The sequence below is a fragment of the Pristiophorus japonicus genome, chromosome 16 (assembly GCF_044704955.1).
Source record: "Pristiophorus japonicus isolate sPriJap1 chromosome 16, sPriJap1.hap1, whole genome shotgun sequence".
Taxonomy (NCBI): Eukaryota; Metazoa; Chordata; class Chondrichthyes; family Pristiophoridae; genus Pristiophorus; species Pristiophorus japonicus.
The window spans coordinates 127,889,989-127,911,782 of record NC_091992.1 but is presented as its reverse complement, the minus strand read 5'-3'; the positions used below and the strand labels follow the sequence as shown (position 1 = coordinate 127,911,782).

The following is a 21,794-nucleotide window of genomic DNA, read 5'->3' as shown; positions in this document are numbered from 1 at the left end:
ATTAAGGGTTATGGGGAGTGGGCGGGTAAGTGGAGCTGAGTCCACGGCCAGATCAGCCATGATCTTGTTGAGTGGCGGAGCAGGCTCGAGGGGCTAGATGGCCTACTCCTGTTCCTAATTCTTATGTTCTGATGTAACATCGCCCGTCTTCACCCTTGCCTCAGCTCATCCGCTGCTGAAGCCCTCATCCATGCCTTTGTTACCTCTAGACTTGACTATTCCAATGGGCTCCTGCTGGTCTCCCACAATTCTACCTTATGTAAACTAGAGGTCATCCAAAACTCGGCTGCCCGTGTCCTAACTCGCACCCAGTCCCGCTCTCCCATCCATCATCATAGGCGGTCCCTCGAACGAGGATGACTTGCTTCCACAAGAGTTCACAGATGTTTCAATGAAGGACCCGATGTTCCAGTCCTGAACACCAGTTGAAGGGTGCAAGATGCCTGTGCGTGGATTTTTTTTAACATGCGGTGACCGTTGCACACCAGTCACCGCACGGGCTCGACAGAGCTAGGCCTTTATCCAGTGGCAAGGGTTAACCAGGACGACTGGAGACCTGCTCTGCTGCACGGACCTAGTGCGCACACATATCACAGCGTGGGCTGGCCCGTGCTGCCTCTGGGCCCTCGGCTCTTCTGGGCCCCGTACCCTCATTCGCCGAACTTTTGCCCACGATGTTCCAGGGCCCGGCGCCCCAGCTCTATTTATAGCCCTGACCTGGTGTTCTCACTATACCCGGTATACCCAGCCCTCACGGCCAACCCTGCCCTGTTGCCATTGTTGTGGCCGCCACACCAACAGCTTCTGCTCCATCACACCTGTGCTCACTGACCTACATTGGCTTCCGCTTAACAATGCCTCGATTTTAAAATTCTCATCCTTATTTTCAAATCCCTCCATGGCCTCGCCCCTCCCTATATCTGCAATCTCCTCCAGCCCCCCACCCCGCCGAGATGTCTGCGCTCCTCTAATTCTGCCCTCTTGAGCATCCCTGATTGTAATCGCTCAACCATCGGTGGCCGTGCCTTCTGCTGCCTCGGCTCCAAGCTCTGGAACTCCCTGCCTAAACCTCTCCGCCTCTCTACCTCTCATTCCTCCCTCAACACGCTCCTTAAAACCTACCTCTTTGACCCAGCTGTTAGTCACCGGCGCTAAGTTCCACTTTTGCGGCTCAGTGTCAAATTTTTTATCGCATAATACTCGTGTAGCGCCTTGGCACGTCTCACTACGTTAAAGGCGCTATATAAATTTTGCTTTTGATATGTTACATATAAATACAAGTTGTTGATTTATTTTTATTTTTTTTTGAAATTCGTAGCCAATCGTTCCAATTCTTTGTCAAATCACAAACGCCAGAGGTCACCTTGCACACGCCAAGGATCACTCTACGCCAATGCTCTGAGCCAAAAGGCCTAGAGCCACTGCAGCGTTCCTGGAAGTACTGCAATACCAGGTTCGTGCCATGGAGGTGGATGGGTCAGGTCCCCCACACACCTCCGTGGAGGTGGATGGGTCAGGCCCCCCACACACCTCCGTGGAGGTGGATGGGTCAAGCCACCCTACCCACCTCCTATTTCCAAAAAAGCAAGCATATACCTTCCTGATCCAGGGAGAACCACCTTGGGATAACCCCAATGTTTCACCGCCTGTTGCCCCATCAAAGCAGAGCAGGACCCACTTGCTGGAGACGGGACCTGCTGCAGTACTGGTGAGGCGCCGGTAGGTGTCGCCCCGCTCGCCGGAAGTGCCGGGCCGGGCCGGCCGGAAGCGGCGGCTCCCAGGCAGTGTCGGGCGGATCCGCTCATTCAGCTGTCGGCTGAGCGAGAGGTGTGAGCGCGGTTTGGACCCAGAGGCTTGCGGTGTGAACTACATACATAGAGCAGGGTAAGGAAGGCGATCTGTTTCGGTGACATTATGTGAGGGGGTGGGCCTGTTTGTGGGGATCGTTAATCCTGGGGCGGGGAGAGGGAGCTCGAGCCGTCCGACTGCCCAACGGCCGTGGCAGAGCCCGGGGCGCGCGGCGCATGGTCCCAGTGCAGAGCTCCGAGCCCGGGGCGTGCTTTGGTCCCTTTGCAGAGCTCCGAGCCCGGGGCGTGCGGCGCTAGGTCCCTTCGCAGAGCTCCGAGCCTGGGGCATGCTTTGATCCCTTTGCAGAGCTCCGAGCCCGGGGGCGTGCGGCGCTTGGTCCCTTCGCAGCGCTCCGAGCCCGGGGCGTGCTTTGGTCCCTTTGCAGAGCTCCGAGCCCGGGGGCGTGCGGCGCTTGGTCCCTTCGCAGAGCTCCGAGCCCGGCGCATGCTTTGATCCCTTTGCAGAGCTCCGAACCCGGGGCGTGCTTTGGTTCCTGTGCAGGTGGTCCCAGTGCAGAGCTCCGAGCCCGATGCCCTGGTCCCTTTGTAGAGCGCGGTGCTTTGCTCCCCCAATGGTTGAGCAGCTCTGAGCCCGGGGCGTGCTTTGGTTCCTGAGCAGAGCTGGCAGCGCGGTGCTCTGGTCCTTGAGCAGTTGGTCCCCTGTGCAGAGCTCCGAGCCCGATGCTGGTCCCCTGTGCAGAGCTCCGAGCCCGGGGGGTTCGGTCCCTATGCAGAGCGTGGTGCTCTGCTCCCAATGGGTCGGGTTCCAGCACCAGAGCCCGTGGTGTTTTGCATGTGCGAGCCTCAATCGAATCTGCACCTGAGTAAATGCAAGCGAGGGAAGGTGGTGGTGAAATGATCCTGTTTAAATTGAAAATAAAATCTAGGAATTGGGGAAAAAATAAGACCCCGGAAGATGACTTGCACGGTGTAGATTTTTTTCTATCTGATTTGCTCAATCAAACATGGCGGGTCACTTCCTGGTTTGCAATTTCAAAAAAAAATTCAAAAAAAAATGCAGAATGTGTAATTACCGCCATCAGTTAATAATCGGCGCCTGCACCAATCCTCCGAGTACTGGCACCCGGGCTCTGTGATTAAACACCGATTCAATTAGCAATTAAAATAAAATGTAATGCGCTTTTAATTAATTTCTTTTTTTTGTGCTTTTTAACCTGTACGGGGAAGAACCCGTGTGTGTGTCTGATGGCCCCATTTCCTACCCTTTCTTTCCGGTTAGGGCGGTGTCGTGGTGCTCGTTGCTCGCTTTTACAGCGGCCAGGAAATGTGCCATATTGCACCTTTTTTATTTCAATACCGGCGATTTGCCGCCTGTTTCTATTCCTTTTTTCATCTCCGTCAACCGGTGCTCCTCGAAAGTTACATTTTTGCATAAGTTTCATCGATTGCCTGATCGACACGAGGGGACAAAAAAAAGGGAAGTGCTTTTGTTGTAAATCATCGGAGGGAACACCAGCTTGCCCCCACTTAATAACTGCCGCATGGTGCATTACTTTGAGAATCGGGCTCGTGTGTTACACAATTTTTCCTTTTTTCAGCTGCAAAGGAAAGCAGGTTGCAGCATACGAAGGTAGCTGGCCATATTGTTCATGCATATTCTTTACCTACTGATTCGCAAATAAGTTTCAATTATAATTTGTAGGCCGGCATGAGGGTTTACAGCGATAAAGCAACACTGTAGGTTTTGATTTGTTATATCTATTTTCCCCTCATAACCGGGTATCTAGCTAGCAATGTAGTGATTTTTTAAATTTCAGACCATAATGCCATATCTCCTCACCATTCCCGTTTTTGGTGTCACCAAGCAAGTCACTATACATATTACTTGACTGAATAAGTTATGGTGTGTTTCCAGAAGCAAGCCATTCAGCCCATCGCGTCAACTCTGCAGGCTCCCTTGAAGCAATACCAAATGCCCTACCTTTTTTCCCAATGGCCCGATAATCATCATCTTCAAATATTTACCAATTTTTCCTTCCAGCGATGCAATAGAAAATAGGTGCAGGAGTAGGCCATTCGGCCCTTCGAGCCTGCACCGCCATTCAATGAGTTCATGGCTGAACATGCAACTTCAGTACCCCATTTCTGCTTTCTTGCCATACCCCTTGATCCCCCCAGTAGCAAGGACCACATCCAACTCCTCCCTGAATACACCTAGCGAACTGGCCTCAACAACCCCCCGTGGTAGAGAACTCCACAGGTCCACCACCTCCCGGGTGAAGAAGTCTCTCCCCATCCCGGTCCCAAATGTCCCACCCCCCATCCCCAGACTGCAACCCCTGGTTCTGGACCCCCCCAACATTAATAAGAACATAAAAACATAAGAATTAGGAACAGGAGTAGGCCATCTAGCCCCTCGAGCCTGCTCCGCCACCCAACAAGATCACGGCTGATCTGGCCGTGGACTCAGCTCCACTTAACCGCCCGCTCCCCATAACCCTTAATTCCCTCATTGGTTAAAAATCTATCTATCTGTGATTTGAATCTATTCAATGAGCTAGCTTCAGCCGCTTCCCTGGGCAGAGAATTCCACAGATTCACAACCCCCCAGAAGAAATTCCTTCTCAACTCGGTTTTAAATTGGCTTCCCCGTATTTTGAGGCTGTGCCCCCTAGTTCTAGTCTCCCCGACCAGTGGAAACAACCTCGCCGCCTCTATCCTGTCCATCCCCCTCATTACCCTAAATGTTTCTATAAATCACCCCCCATCCCTCCGAACTCCCAACGAGCAAAGACCCAGTCTGCTCAATCTATCATCATGAGGCAACCCCCTCATCTCCGGAATCAGCCTCGTGAATCGTCTCTGTACCCCCTCCAATGATCTCGGCATCAACTGCTTTCTCTGGAAAAGCATTCCATGCTCCAACAACTCAAAAGTACTCATTTGACCCCTTGTCAAAGAATCATTAACCAGAGGAAGTAGACTAATGTATTAGCAGATCTTGTGTGGCATTGCGTGCAGCCTTGAAGCAATAGGGGGGGTTAACAAAGTGACTGGGGGAAGTGTGGGCTATGTGCCAAGCTTTTAATGTATGTTTTGAGCTTGCAATTTATGATCCAGTATTACAGCCTCGGGAAGCAGTGGAATTCACAAATACTGCTTTACTTGGGGCTACTGTTTTAGTAGCTCCCAACATTGTAGTATTTTTTAAACTAATAACAAGTGATGCCAAAATGTGAACTATTTCTTTAATACCACTTGATGAGTTTAACTTATTGTTTATTGCTGTGTTATGAAGAATGGTTTTACATTGGATATACCGCACAGAAACAGGCCATTCAGCCCAACCAGTCCATGCCGGCGTTTATGCTCCACTTGAGCCACCTCCTGTCTGTCCTCATCGAAATCTATCCTCATAACCCCCTTCCCTTCTCCCTCATATGCTTGTCTAGCCTCCCCTTAAAGCTTTCAGACAGAGGTAGAAAACCAGGCCTAAATGTCTTTTTACTAAATTAATTTTAATATAGAATCTTAATACCCTTAAATTTATCTTTCACTTGATGTATGGTAATGTCCAGCTTTACTCTGTCATATGTTTAATCAAAAAACTATCTATTACTGGATTAGGGCTTTTGCCAAGAAGAAATGGCCCCTGATCAGTCAGTTAAGCAGTCACTGACCATATTAAAATGTTGGCAGGAATGATTTGTCATAACGTTCTGCTTTTTGCAAAAGGGGGAAGTAGGTTCTGCTGATGAACAGATAGCTATCTGATTACATTCAGGAATACAGAACACTTCAGTTGATGGTACTTCTCTTTAATTTATTTCTGTTTTTGCAATGTTACTGACTGTTTCCATTTTCCTAACCAAGGGCAGGCAGATGACTTGCTCCCAACGTTGTTGCCTCTCTGTTCTTGGAACTGGCTGTTGAGAACTTAGCGTTCAATAGAGAAGTGCTCAGTATCTGCACGACTTCCTCCTCCCACAATGTTGTATAATTGTGATTGGAAATATATTTGAATCATTGTTACAACCGAGGAGTATTTTTGGAAGCTACAGTATGAATGAGAACGAACCATAGTGTGTAATATTTTGCTATATTTTACCCGTATTCATACCTAAACCCGATCATATACTATGCTTAATCTTCATTCACAGTCCATATTTTCATTATTTTACACCCATGTCAATATTATAAATGCAAGTATTACTATTGCAGGTAGATAAAAATAATTAAGGATGGTTCTTGGTACATAAACATGGTATCTTAGGGGTATGGTAGCATAGTTACTCGACGTAATCCAGCGGCCTGGACTAATGATCCAGAAACATGAGTTCAAATCCCCACCACGGCAGCTGTGGGAATTTAAATTCAGTTAACTAAATAAATCTGGAGTTAAAAAAAAAACTAGTATCAGTAAAATTGATCATGAAACTACCACCTGAAAAACCCAACTGGTTCACTAATGGCCTTTAGGGAAGGAAATCTGCTGTCTTTACCCGGTCTGGCCTATGTGTGACTCCAGACCTGCAATGCCCTCTGAAATGGCCCAGCAAGTCACTCAGTTGTATCAAACTCGCCACAACAAAGTCAGCACTGTGGGAGTACCTTCACCACACTGAATGCAGCAGTTCAAGAAGGCAGCTCACCGCCACCATCTCTAGAGTAATTAGGAATGGGCAATAAATGCCGGCCTTGCCAGCGACATCCACATCCCGTGAATGGAAAAAAATCTCCGCATATTGTTCAAATTCTGTGCCTCTGTCGGCCTCTTCAGAAGGCAAGGCTTTAATTAAGATTGTTTTCAGGTGAAACTATAGCATTACTCACATAATTAGATCCTAACTTTGAAGACTTGCATATTAATGAAGATGCAGAATAATTAAGATACAGATACAACGTCTGAAACTCGGCAACCCCCGGGACCGAAATCCGTGCCGGATTTCGGGTCTTGCTGTTGGCGCTCCTCGCCGCCCGCCGATTCTTGTGGCCCCTCGCTGCTGTGTTTTTTTTTTAACCGATTTCCTTATCCCTTGCCGCCCGATGTCGCCATCTTGGCCACCTCAAAAATGTCTGGTTTTTGGACAATTCCGGTTTTCGGTATTCCGGATTTGGGACTTTGTACCTGTATAATGATGCACACAGAAGTTACAATAGAGTTGTAACCTGTGAGTTAAACATGACAAGTTATGATCAGGCTGGACTGGAATGGGCCCCAAAAGCACAATGCAGAAAATTAGATGATGTCACAATGATGTGGGTTGTCATATTCTGATATCGTACGGCTATGGCAGTTACTTTACTTTCTATTTTTATGATGCTAATGATTCATTAGCCTGAAATTTACTGTTAGTGGACGAATACTTAACCTGTGTTAAAATAGCAGACACAGGAATATTGTTTGAATGGAATAACTTTGTTGCCATCACAAACAATAATTTCTGGACTTGAAACAATATGAGGAACTGAAACAAGTACGTTATCACAATTTCCAATATTCATTAAAGATTTCTGTTTAGCTCTCCTATGAAACATAACATAAGAAATAGGAGCAGGAGTAGGCCATACGGCCCCCTCGCGCCTGCACCGCCATTCAATAAGATCATGGCTGATCTGATCATGGACTCAGCTCCACTTCCCTGCCTGCTCCCCATATCCCCTTATCGATTAAGAAACCGTCTATTTCTGTCTTAAATTTATTCAATGTCCCAGCTTCCACAGCTCTCTGAGGCAGCGAATTCCACAGATTCACAACCGTCAGAAGAAATTTCTCTGTTTTAAATGGGCGGCCCCTTATTCTAAGATTGTGCCCTCTAGTTTGAGTCTCTCCCATCAGTGGAAACATCCTCTCTGCATCCACCCTGTCAAGCCCCCTCATAATCTCGATAAGATCGCCTCTCATTCTTCTGAATTCCAATGAGTAGAGGCCCAACCTACTCAACTTTTCCTCGTAAGTCAACCCCCTCATCCCGGAATTAACCTAGTGAACCTTCTCGGAACTGCCTCCAAAGCAAGTATATTCTTTCATAAATATGGAAACCAAAACTGCACGCAGTATTCCAGGTGTGGCCTCACCAATACCTTATATAGCTGTAGTAAGACTTCCCTACTTTTATACTCCATCTCCTTTGCAATAAAGGCCAAAATAGCATTTGCCTTCCTGATCACTTGCTGTACCTGCATACTATTCTTTTGTGTTTCATGCACAAGTACCCCCAGGTCCCGCTGTACTGCGGCACTTTGCAATCTCTCCAGTTAAATAATAACTTGCTCTTTGGCAGAAAAAAATCAAAGTGCATGACCACACACTTTCCAACATTATACTCCATCTGCCAAATTTTTGCCCACTCACTTAGCCTGTATGTCCTTTTGCAGATTTTTTTGTGTCCTCCTCACTCTGCTTTTCCTCCCATCTTTGTATCGTCAGCAAACTTGGCTACATTATGCTCGGTCCCTTCTTCCAAGTTAATATAGATTGTAAATAGTTGGGGTCCCAGCACTGATCCCTGCAGCATCCCACTAGTTGCAGGTTGCCAACCAGAGAATGAACCATTTATCCCAACTCTCTGTTCTCTGTTAGTTAGCCAATCCTCTATCCTTGCTAATATATTACCCCCAACCCCGTGAACTTTTATCTTGTGCAGTAAACCTTTTATGTGGCATATGAAATAGTATACATAATATTACGTATTACTGAAAAGCCTATTCCAAAATGCTGGAAAAAGCACTGAATAGTGTCAAAAATCAACATTTTCTGGTTACAGGAAGCCTTGGATTACTGCCCTGGAAAAATAAATCCGTGCAAATATCGTGTACAGTATACCCACTGCTAAAATTGCCACTACCATTCATTGGTTGCTAATCTTTATAGCTCAGTAATTTTGCTTTGTAACACTAAGTTGCAATACGTCACCATGAGGTGGTAACATTTCAAGTGTTCTTGTACCGTAGGTATCAAGTAATAATTCCTTTGTGTTAACATTTCTGTTGGTACCTGTACTTTCAGACGAATGTGCAGAGTACTAAGGTCGTATTTGAATGGGAGCCAGATGTTGTAGAAGGCAGATACAATAAGTAGTGTAAATGGTGTAGATCGTTTTAAGTTGATGGGTACAAAGTCGACTGAAATCCGAGCAGTGTTTCTTGTAGCAGTTCTAACTGGGACGGTTACTGTGGGATAGGTTGAAATGTTTTTAAACTGATGACTACTAGTGTCTAAGTTAACAGGCAGTAAAGCAAGCAACACATTGTTTGGTCTGATGGACCAATGATAGCCATGCAACATTGCTGATCTTTTTGGTTTGAGTACAGAGGAAGCTTCTTGCATAAGTATCTGCTGGGTATGAAGAGTTTTTCTAGTTTGCTTGTTTGGAGCCATCTGTCACATCGCACTTACTTCAGCTTTTTAAATGCTGTTTATTTTAGTGTTAACTGATGTAGTGTAGCATTCCTTTATGTAACAGTCTCATTATTCATATTGATTTTTATATTAGCACTTTGGGGGGAGGTTTCTGTTGCTGTCTTAATGATCCACGGTGTTCCTTAGTCACGAGACTAATGAGGCTTTGAGCCTGTGAATAAACCGAACGCCAATTCTTAAATTACACAGTAACCATGTCACTGCTCAATGTGGGTCCATTGACACTAATATGTATAGTAGTGAATAAATGATTAATCGAGAACAGTGATCAATCTTTGATTCAAAAACTGAGCCCATTCATTGGCAGTCTACGTTTAAAAAATGTTTTTTTCTAATATTTGTGATCTGTTAGATTATAATAAATGTTAGAATCTCGAGCTTGTTTTAAAAAAAAATACTAATTCTGTATCCTCCAGTATCTCTTGGATACACAGGATGATTTGGGTGCAGAAACATCCTTTTCCTTGTCTGCCGCCAAAGCCAGAAAGATTTATTTGTGAGTTCGCAGTACTAATATCAGCGTGATAGCCAGCCGCTAGCCATAATTGTCTGTAATTTAAACAGCAACTCATCACCAGAAGCAGTATTCATATGCATCAGTTGAAACTCCTTTGTACTGAAGCCTATTGCATCATCACATCCACCGTTTCTTTTTTTATTATTTTCCATTTTTAACTTCCTTTTAAATCCCTCATCAGTTTTACTTTCTTTGCCTTTTAGATTTATTTTCCTTTTATACTTGACAGCTTTTCCCTAGTCTGTTTTCACTCTTTTCTTCCATCTCATGTCAACCATTGCATTTTATTGTGCAATATTTTGTTCCCACCCCCCTGCCGTTCATTTTATGGGTGTGGAGTCAACAGGACAAGTGGGGAGAAAGAGTTGAAACCTGTGGGGAGACAGAGCTCGGGGTGTAGATAAGATGGGAACAATTTACAGAAATTGGAACTAATTGTACATATGTGGCAGAGCGTGACAATCTGGAAAAATGAAAACTATTCTTGGGCATTGATGGGAGAGAAAGACAGAGAAACAGCTTGAATCTGGAAGAGCTACAAGGTTGGAACATGTGAGGGGTTTGTATTACAAACTGCTTGGGTTTTGCACGCACATCTCCAGTATCTTGTAGCCTTTCAGCAAATGCTTAGGAGCTCTCAAAAATATTATACTGTAATACTCAATGGTAGTTTTATTGTATCTGAAAACCACTTGTGATTAAATTAAATATAATCAGTTTGATTCCTGGGAAGTCTATAATTAATAGAATTCTGTAATGAGTTTTATATTATGATACTTCTATTCACTGCTGCTTGCCAAACAGCAGGGACACTGGAATTATGAGGAGACTGCAATTCATTCTCATTCATTTTCTCCTGTTTCCCTGCCAACCTCTCCCAGGATGAAACCTGTTCAAGCTCACATCTCCCAGTTGAGGAAACAATTTTGCTAACCAGCTTTTTATAATCTGATTGTGAAAGTTTTGTCTCCTGTTGTGATTAATATGCATAGTTTTGGTGGTCTGGTTCCATGACACTTCAGGTAAACAATTAGAACTACTGTAGGGTTATTTTGTATTGTACTTTTTTTTGCTTTTGTTTGTTGTGTCTTCCTGTTGATTGTAACACTGACTGAGGGGTATGACCATGTTTTAGTACAATATCGCTACTTTGTGCAATCATGGGCTCCCTGACTGCTGATTGTTCTAAGGTGGCCAGTTTCTGGTTTAAGTTTTGAATTCTTTTAAGAGGTAGTGTTGGTGACTCCCCATATAATAACCAGACTCCCCACCCACCCTTTCCTTCAACCACTGTGTCCCACCTGTGACAGAGACTGTAATTCCCATATTGGACTGTTCAGTCACCTAAGAACTCACTTTGAGTGGAAGCAGGTCTTCCTCGATTTTGAGAGACTGCTGATGATGATGATATAATGAATATCCAAACCTCAACCCAGAAGTAGTACTATGCAGGGACAGACTTTTCCCAATGCAGGGGCCACACAGTGCCAATCCACTCACTGATGCCAATCCACTGATTTCACTACCTTTTTATAACAGCGAGAACAAGAATTGTCAAAAGCCTCTGATCTTGTCTGTCTCTGGCGATACATGTTGTGATGTCAAGGTCGCTTAGTAGGAGGAACAAGTGGTGTCTTTTCTAAAGTTGATTCCTTTCTGTCGTGACTACCTGCAGTGTATTCCAAAGACAATTGTATTTAAGTAGGTTCCGTCATCTTTTGATGCCAAATAATAGGAATTAATTTAACTGCTACTGCTGATGAGAAGAGGAATCAGTTACCAGAGATTCTTTTATGAATGCATCGAAGTTGAATCATGTGGGTTGTGAAATTTGTTGCCTGGGTTTGGAGTTTTCCACCACTTCCCAATTTTGTATCAAGCTGCTTTTGTTTAAATCTTGATTAAGATTAAAGCATTTTTTGTGCTAAACACGGACATCTTCCCATTTGACTAATTTGATCATCACTGATGAGTATACCTAAGCAGGAGCTTCTCATTAATGGATAAGTAATTATATATGTTTTAGAACAAATGATATTGAAGCACAATCAATCCCTATGTATTATTGTCCAATTTACTTCATTGCAAATGTTCCCTGACTAACTTGTGGTGTTGGCATGACAACAATGTGACGTAAGCAGGCGTATCTGCTGTGGAGAGTCTAGTGCCTCTCTGATCATTAAATGTACAAACAAGATGGGGTGCTTGCTTTCTGTTCTAGTTTACTTGTCACTTTGGGGATTATTAGATATATTAATAAAAGATAATTAATTTTAATTAAATCTAAATCGTGTCATTGATTCTGCTCCTGAGATCCCCATTATATAATTGGCTGTCTATTGTGAATCACACAGCCGTAGTCCCCAGCTGGTGCTGATTTTCTCAGTTTGGATAACTACCTTGAAAGGTTTATTATTGTGAATATTTTTCAGTCTCACTTCTCTGGTCAAAAGCAGCGCTCTCATTTTGAGCCAACTGCATCAACATAATTTATACTTGAGCACAAAAATCTAGGCTGACAGTCCAGTGCCAATACTGAGGAAGTGCTGCACTGTCAGAGGTGCCGTCTTTCGGCTGAGACGTTAAACATAGGCCCCCGTCTGCCCCCCTCGGATGGACACGTGATCCCATGGCACTATTTAGAAGCAGCGCAGGGGAGTGATCCCCAGTGCCCTGGCCAAGATTTATCCCTCAATCAACATCACTTAAGCAGATTATTTGGTCATTGTTGTATCGCTGTTTATGGGAGCTTGCTGTGCACAAATTGGCTGCCGCATTTCCCACCTTACAACAGTGACCACACTTCAGAAAGCATTTCATTGGCTGTATAGCGCTTTGGGACGTCCTGAGATAGTGAAATGTGCTATATAAATGCAAGTTTGTCTTTAAGACGATGGGTGAATATTGCAAGGTTATTTTTCATGTGCAAAATGTATCCAAATATCTCTGCTTTTCAAATCTCATTAACTTTGAAACATCTGCAATCCATATAATCCCATTCCTGTTTACAAATGTTGAGGTGTTGCTTCACTGGCATTTTGTGTTAAGTGTAGATGCCAGATTGGTGGCTTGTGATGCTAGTCCACTAAATGTATAAATATTTGTGTATTTAAATATCACGGTTTACCAAATATGAAAGTAAAGCGAAGTGTCTTGGAGTCAGGAGGGCATCCTCTGGTATGATGGTGGAAGAGTAGTATTTTCAGGGTCATCATGGTTGACAATGAATTGCAGGGATTCACCTTCAGATTGAGGGTCATTTAGCATTCAATTGGAGCCTGGATTGTTGCTAGGAACTGAGCTGAGTAGGCTACATCACATGTCTGCTAGTGCTCTGCCCTTGATAGGAATTTGTCATAAGCTAAATCTATAATGAGCTTTGTATATTTAGTTATGAGGCTTTAATTTCACTTGTGCCTCTTGTATTTGTGATGTGGTTATAGAAGCCATTTTAAAATGAATAACCTCAGGCCATTGCCTGTAACGAGCAAATTATTATGGACCGGGCGATGCAGCATTCCGAATGATAACCTAATGTATCAACATAACTCGTGTTGCATTTGAGCCTACAGATGCATTGGTGCCCACATGTTTTCACTTCAGTGAATCTGTTTGCCATGTGCCATGTTTAAACTATTAATAAAGTACAGTATGATCTCTTCATAACGTTGCGATGGGCTGAACATTGCACAGATGCGATGGGTGGAATGGCCTGCTATGCTGTTTCAATCTAGTCTGGCAGAATCTGCTTTGAAATGGGTTGAAGTGTAGACACACGGTCAATAACGTATCGTTGATAAAAGCTACTTTTGGATGTCTAATTGATGGGGCATACAAAGTCTTGCAAGTTCATTTCAGTGCTGTAGTCTGAGCCCCCCTCCCCCACCGAATCCTCAATGAAATAGGAATGCCTCTGGGTGGCTCTTTGGGTTTACACCATGAATAGCTGAGCTGAAAATGGCTGGACTGCTGATTTATCATTTGGTGACCCCTGATGGCAGACCAGTTGCATGAAAACAGAATCACACAACTGTATGATTTAGTATACTGTATTCGTTGCTCACAATGTGGCCCCCTCTACATTGGGGGAGACCAAATGCCGATTGGGTGACTGCTTTACCCGTTCAGTCCGTAAGCGTGACCCCGAGCTTCCAGTCGCCTGTCACGAATTCTCCATTCCGACGTCTCTGTCCTCGGCCTTCTACACTGTTCCAATGAAGCTCAATGCAAGCTCGAGGAACAGCACCTCATCTTTCGTTTAGGCACTTTACAGCCTTCCAGACTCAACATAGAGTCCAACAATTTCAGATCATAACCTCTGCCTATATTTGGCTCCTTGTCCCTCTTTTTGGACCCCCCCCCCGGTGGCCAGCTCGCCGATGATATGTAATTTTTTTCTCTGTCTCCCATGGCAGCTGGTGGTAATTCCGCCCAGTCACACCCTGTCTTGACCAACCTTTTTCTAACTTCTGCCATTACCATCTCAGGTCGGCCCATCATCCCTTTTGTCTCTCTCATCTCTCCTGCCTTCCGCCCTATCACAGACCTTCCCTTTTGTTCTTCTCCCCTTTTCAGTGCTCCTTAAGAATCTGTTCATTTCAAACATTCTCCAGTTCTGATGAAGTCATCGACCTGAAAAGTTAACTGTTTTTCTCTCCACAGATGCTGCCCGACCAGTGAGATTTCCAGCATTTTCTGTTTTGATTTCAGATTCCAGCATCCCCACAGTATTTTGCTTTTGTGTATATTATACAATGTCTCCAGTGGTTCAGTATCCTGCGGCACAAGGTCTCTGAGCAACTATACATCAACAAAGAGCCAATGCCCTTGGGGAAAGGGAGAAAATTGGTGCCAGTGAAGAGAGAAATACAAGAAAGTTGAACCCTAATGCATACAACCAAAATTTACCTGCAGTCCTCTAGCATTCTGGATGTTAAATAAGTTTTCCAGCAATGTAAATAGGGCACTTATTTTAATCATCCCCACTAGCAACCATGTTCTACACAGGGAGTGGTAATTTTAGAATTACATGTGATTGTTCCTTAGCTGTCATCACTGAGCCAATTCCAACAAAATTGTACTTCTGTGGTGTACAGCGCAGTTTTTCAAAACTATTTTCTCATCTTTCCTTACATGCACTACAACAGCTTAGCTTGCATGTTTCTAAATACGCCTGTCTCCATAGTTTATATTTTTTGCTGAAGGGCCTCTTTCAGGACTGGATCTCAAAATTACTGCTTTAGGATCTAAAATAAATATTTGTCTGGTTGAAGAGGACACAATCAGTTATATCAATTAGTTTGCTATGAATGAACACATTCAGTGTGCGTTTGTGATCTATCAATGATTCTGGAAGTATATAAAGTCCGAGGAAGTCAGTTACTCTAGTCTGGTAAATGCAACATTTACAGCTTGATTCACAGTTGCCATTTCAGGAGGTTTTTTTAAGGGCCTGTTGTCCTTTTTTCAGACTGTGACTAATTTGTTATGCTTTCTGATCCAGTAGTTTGGCCTATGAAGATGCCTTTTCCGCCGTACCAAAATGTTTGTTTTGCTAATTGAATATTTTGTATAGCATGGTGTTTTATACGCTCAGGAGTCTGTCCTTATTCATTTACATCGTGCCCAGAACTCTTCAGTAATGATGAAATGGTTAATCACTGTAATGTGATAATACTAATGTAAATATATACCAGTTACATTTTCCCATGACCCCAGAATACTAAAGATTGTGTTGTGTGACCTACATTCTTTGTCTATCACACTGCGCAGGTTTTATCTTTTAGACATTGGAAAAATGTTCTCAGAACATAGGAAGTGGCAGGAAAACCATTGAAAGCATTCACTGTGGTGTATGTACTCATTTCAGAAGTCTGCATAAGAAACTGGGCTGGAATCAGGCACTGACAAGTCTGTGGTTAGGAATAGACATGTCATTTTAATTTGCACAACAAACGTGCAGCAAAACCAATCACGAGATTACAAGAGACTGGCAATGGAAGTGTTTTCACATGTGCACAGACAAGAATTTGAAAATCTGCTCATCTTGTTTTCCTTCAGAGAATAGCCAGGAGCTTGTAAGGAAATTTAGAACTCTTCACATCGAAGGACATGCACCCTGAGCAATTTGGCTAACAATGGAATGCAGAACAAAGAGTAAAATGTACTCTCTCACAGCTAGGATGGATTGCAACAGCAGTGCACTGTTGCAATTTTTTTCTTTTTAAAAAAAAAGTTCAGTGTTGAAATGAGACTGTTGACACGACATGACCCGAAATATTGAAAATAGATGCATGTGGTAGGACAGTAAAGCAATATTGGGGTTTAGCCAATCCTGAAACTTGAGGTACCTTTTTAGTTAATGAATGTGAGCTTCTCAATTGAATTACTGTTTTATGATGAGCATCAGATATTTATACTGTGCAGTCAGAGTGGTACGGTACAGCCCAACAACATTCTAACTTAGTGGTAGGCTTCAGTTATCTGTGCTACATTGAAAATCTCATCCGAAAAGACCCCAGCTCTTCCTAGTCCACCTGCTTGCTGCCCTTGGAGTCACAAATTCTGTTTTTCTCCCAAGATATTGTTGAATTTGACGATATCTAAGCTACTTGCCCCTGCAGCCCTCGCCCTGTCTTGGCTAGCTATCCTCTCAGTAATGTTTTCCTGTATCCCCCCTGAATCTTCCCTTTTTCATCTTGTGCCTGTGCCCTCTGGTTCTGCCATCCTATACCACATACCCCTTCCTCTACATTCCCGAGCCTCGTTGGTTTGAATACATCTATCATATCCCTCACTGTCTTCTCCAATGGAAAAAAAAGCATAATTCTGAAGTGTGTTCAAAGTGAAATGTGCACAAACCTACCACAGAATATTCGGTGATCTATTTGAATGTGTGACTGGACATACGGATAATTATCTCATTCAGAAATATTCCAAGAGCACTATTACAAGCACTTTCAGGAGGCTTTTGTCCGAGCAATTCATTTTTTTAGTTAATGAGATGCAGCTACGGAGAGGTTTTGATTTAATGCATTGTATCTAATCATTAACTCTGAAAACATGACATTTTCATCTTCACTGGAGAACCCATTGGATGTCTGAAACAAAGGGAGGGAGGGAGAGATACCGATCACTTGGATCACAGGCTGTTGGTTTGCTTTCGTAAATTTTGGAAGAAAAATTGCTGTATAGGAATACTATAAATCAGCGACAGCTAGTGGTAGAAAGAGACTTTCTAGTTCCAGGTTAAAAAAAAAAAGATACCTGCACTGGGCTTGAGAGTACTTTCATAATCAGCTTTGTTTTGGGTGCTTTTTCCATGACTGCAGTATATATTACACAGTAAAGGGATTGCTGACACTTGTGATCAACTGTAGTGTTGCTTTGATTTTAAATATTTTCACTGCATCCCAATGGAAAGAATTAAATAAAACTGAAGATTGCTATTTTAGGAGGAGTATAAAGCACGAAACTGGGAAAGGCCATTAGAATCTTTCCATGGACTACATACAACCTACCCTTTCACTCGACTTTTTAGGCCTCCCATTTAATCTTCTGAGGATGAAGTTCTGTATAACAACCTTGTTAGCATTCTCTCCTCCGAGTCAGCAGGCTGTGGGTTCAAGTCCCACTCCAGAGACATGAGCACAAAAATCTAAACTGACACTCTAGGGCAGTACTCTGAGGTGTTGACGTGAGATCCCAAGGCACTATTTCGAAGAAGAGCAGGGGAGTTAGCCCCAATGTCCTGGCCAGTATTTATCCTTCAATCAACATCACAAAAAAAACAGATTATCTGCTCATGATCACATTGCTGTTTGTGGGAGCTTGCTGTGTGCAAATTGGCTGCCGCGTTTCCCACATTACAACAGTGACTACACTTCAAAAGTACTTCATTGACTGTAAAGTGCTTTGGGATGTCCTGAGGTTATGAAAGAAAGACGTGCATTTATATAGCGCCTTTCACGACCACCTTGTTTCCTGGTGTGTTTTTTTTTCCCTCTTCCCCTTTTCTAGGTCTGGGGTTAAACCTGCAATGCCAACTCTTGTCTTCTCCACAGAAGATGCCTGACCTGCTGAGTGCTTCTAGTGTGTTCTATTTTTCTTTGGGATGAGGGAATATTTTGCTGGCATGAAACGGTCCCTCAGGATTGCTTTAGCTTGCTGAACAATGTGGCTGTTGTGTTCACCAGTATGGGAAAATGGGACATGAGCCAGTGGTCAATGGAGGGGGGGGGGGGGAACAGAAGGGATGCTGAGAAAGGCGATTAAAGCCTAGTATGATGAGGATCAATTATTCTTTTCCAATATATTCAGAGTTGAATGGTTTGTAAAATATATTTGGCTAATTTCTGTGGAAGTCATTTAAGTTTCTTAAGTAGCTAACTGTTGAATGTGATTTTTGCATTATCTGTTCAACCAGTGAGGAATCAGTGGAAGGGAGTAATGTAATGTTGGCAAAATTGGTGTTTATCTTTGGAATACAGGACTTAAAAAAGTGAAGTGTCTGCTATCCAGTGCTTCTGTGGGATTGTTGTACATGGCATTGTTTGATTCTGTATTTGGTTATTGATACTCTCTTCTGGTTCCTTCACCATGTAACCATTCTTTATCTCCAAGTCTGGATGGCAAATGTCAGGAGGCTGTTTGATTGTGGGAACCATCACAATTGAACTTGTTCCTGTCCACTTGATGTCCCTGAACACGAACAGCAAGGGTCACCAAGCAGGGCTGAGCAGGAGTCCTTGGTTAATTCTCTCTCCCCCTTTCACTGGCTTCATTTAGCATGCCATGCCAATTCAAGTGCCCCATTGCTGCTCCAGTGAACATGACGGATTCCAGACATCAAACATGGAACCTTCCTTATCTTTATGGCTTATAAATGCTATCTTTGAGAGAAAAATTTGAGTATAGTGAGAAATCGAAAGGACTGCTTCATGTTCTCCCTTTTCTGGTCACCGGCGCCATACACCGTCACCCAAAAGGGCAGTCACATTGCAAGTCTCCGTTCTTTAGGAAGGCTTGTGAAAGTGCCCTGATGCAAATACACTCTGATTTCCTCCATCACATCAGTATGCCACAATGAAAGTCAACAAAATGAGTTAGGCTGCACACATGCCACCACTCTCTTGGTTTTCCAATGTGCTATGCCACTGAGGTACAATGTGGCTAAGCAAAGTAAGCTGAAGCATTTTCGGAATCTGCAAAACTTTAAAAATGTGCCAGCGTTTGAAATATTAGAATAATGAAGTAAAACAGGAATGGTGATATTACTTGCTGAGATAATCATGTGCTTCAAATATCAACGGCCCATTGTCGTTTATTTTTCTTTGCGTTTGCATTCAAGGAAATCTCCCTTTGCACTAAAATTATGACCAACGTGACAGTTTCTTCCTCTTGGTTAAGGTTTATATTTGAAGTAATTGCTGCTCGTCAATTGTCACAGGAGGGCTCAAATTATAGAATTGTGCACTAGAGTTAATTAATTAAACGCAGATTGAATTCCGATGAATGAGATTGAATTGTTAATCTTCAGTAGCAGGCTGGGATTTCTCTCTTCTGTCTTCCTCCCCCCCACCCTCCAAATTTCATAAAATTAGCCAATTTCAAACGTAAGATACACTTTGGAACAAAAAGGCAATATTAACAATTGGCTCCTAGCCAGAGCAATCTGTACGTTAGTCTTGCTTACATAATCTGAGAAACCTTTTCATTACATTACATTAATAGTGTTCACCCTTATCAAGGTTGGAGAATTTGTTTTGTGGAATGCAGATTAAATGCTTTAAGGATTGTATTTTTTTTGGTACTGTTCGATGGAGAGAAGAAACACGAGAGACCTTTCAGCATTTGAGCATTAATTGCATCTTGTGTGCTGTACCAACATTCAGTTGTAACTTGCCTGAGAAGCAGAATTATACTGTACTCTGGCTGCTTTAATGGATCAGGGATTTTGAAACGGATTGCCAATACATAATCTTTTGAGAAATAGTGCATTTTTGAGTTTTGTCTCTATAAGTTGTAATACTGGGCCTGCTAGCGGCAAATAGATGGGTAAGAGTAGACTTAGCCTATTATATGTGCAATATAAAAGGCTTGTTCCAATAAGGTCCCTTTTTAAGTTAATAGTTCAGCTTTTCCAAAACCTGCATTGCTATACGATGTGGTTTAGTAAGTAACTTGCACTATTGTGGCACTCCTTTTGTGAGCATGCAAGACAATTGGTTTTCTGTTTTTGCAGTGTTGACAAGTAACCTAATGTAGTCATAGTGTGGCTATTGTGTATTTTGGCTTTCTGAGCAGTGTTCTGAGGAACTTCAATTTTTAAGGAAGCTGTGCATTTCTATCCAACACAGTAGGTGGGCAATGCTTTTTGGAGAGCGGAATGGAAAGCTTTCAATTTGAGCCAATCAGGAATTTGTATATTTCAACTTTCTAATCACACAATAGTGAGCCACCAATCCCCCCCCCCCCCCAAAGAACAGCTTCTGTACATACTTTAATAATCTAGTAGTATTTCCTACTTTTTATTTTCATATTGGCCACATGAAAGTGGATATGGTGTTCCTAAATGTTACCTGCAGTTCTGTGTACTCCTGGATTCAATTGCAATGCATCGCTGGAGATTGGAGGCAGAAAGAAAGCTGCTTTCTCCCCCCCACCCACTTCATTGGCTTTGGGATATTTGCAAGTCAAATTTGTTCCACTTCAGATAATGTCACTTTGTAGTAGACTGAAATTAACTCTTGGAATTTCTTCTGGTAAATGCAAAAATCTAAACAATTTATTAGTAATTTATATCAGATGCCTGCCTTCCAACCCCCTTTCCTCCCCTTTGCATATTTCTGTAATGGAGAAGAGGAACAAATATGAAACCTGTTAGAACTGAGTTTGAAGCAGGCCCTTCATCAAAAGCAGGTTAGATTTGCTGCATAGAAAGCTCATTTCCTATTTTGCTTTAGTGACAAAAATGTGATGCTACACGATTAGTTTTTTTAAAAAATTCTCTACTTGTTTTTACACCACCTCTCCTGAAAGTGTTCACTTCTTGCTGCTGTAGAGTTCCATTGGCTACCAGTGACATCTTGGATAAATGGCCCATTATGCACGTGTGAGCGTTGAATGCTAGTTGGCTGCTCAGTTGCTATTGCACTGAACCGTGCAGATCTTTGATTCAATCAATCGTCTGGTGTGAGCTAGATTTCGAGCAGGGTGATGCACACATTACAATTGGCTTTGTTGTATCCAGGCTATATATATATATAATTGTGTGGGGTAATAATGCAGTGCTGTGGCAAGAGAGCAGCTCAGTGGAGTGGTGGTGGTTTTGCCTTGCTCTAACAAAGAGCTGGCACAGATCAATGGCTATAATAATGGCCTCTTTCTGAGCTATTAATATCTATTGTTCTACTGTCACTGACTTCCTTGTGCCTTTGTTTTTCATCAGTGAAAAATGTTTTAGGGAGATCGATTTTATTTTTCCTGATTCATCATTTTGACAGCATGAGATGGCAATCCCTGAAATATCCTGCAATACTGAAATGTGATGCCTCTCCCCATAATATTCCATTGTACCAGGACACCCCATGTGGGGTGACTCAAACTGCTCTCATTCCAGTTGCCTCTTCAGCTTTAAAATAAAACCTGATAAAGCTGGACCTGGGAGACTATCTGCCTATTAATTAGAAGAATATGGAGTTTTTCCTTTCAAATGTGTTTTGATAGTTTATTAAACTTTGAAGCGGCAGACTTTTCCGGGTGACTAGCCAAGTATAAACAGAAGTCTTTTATAGTTTGTTCCCCTCTGCCAGGAAAGACTGCTCTGCTTCAGTTTTAGCTCAGTGTCTGGGATTGCAGTGTGATTGAAAGTTATACAGAATGCTCTTGATTTAATATCCTGTTGTACTAGAACCTATAAATTGAAAAAGTTCACACTCTCCCCTCCCCCCTCTCTACCTGCTCCCTTGGTAGTCCTATACCCTTTCCTGGCTGCCAATGGTCTTTAAATAGCTACTAGATGCACTCGAGCAGTGTTGACTAACTT

General features: G+C 43.0%; 1 protein-coding gene across 1 annotated transcript in view; it reads left to right on the top strand.

Moving 5' to 3' along the window:
* The first annotated feature begins 1,755 nt into the window (after positions 1–1,755).
* The window catches only part of arhgdia (Rho GDP dissociation inhibitor (GDI) alpha), a 46,754-nt gene continuing 26,715 nt past the window's right edge, over positions 1,756–21,794 (top strand). Inside the window, exon 1 of the mRNA XM_070857852.1 lies at positions 1,756–1,884. The gene's annotated coding sequence lies outside the window, so the exon portion shown is untranslated. The remainder of the gene's footprint in view (positions 1,885–21,794) is intronic.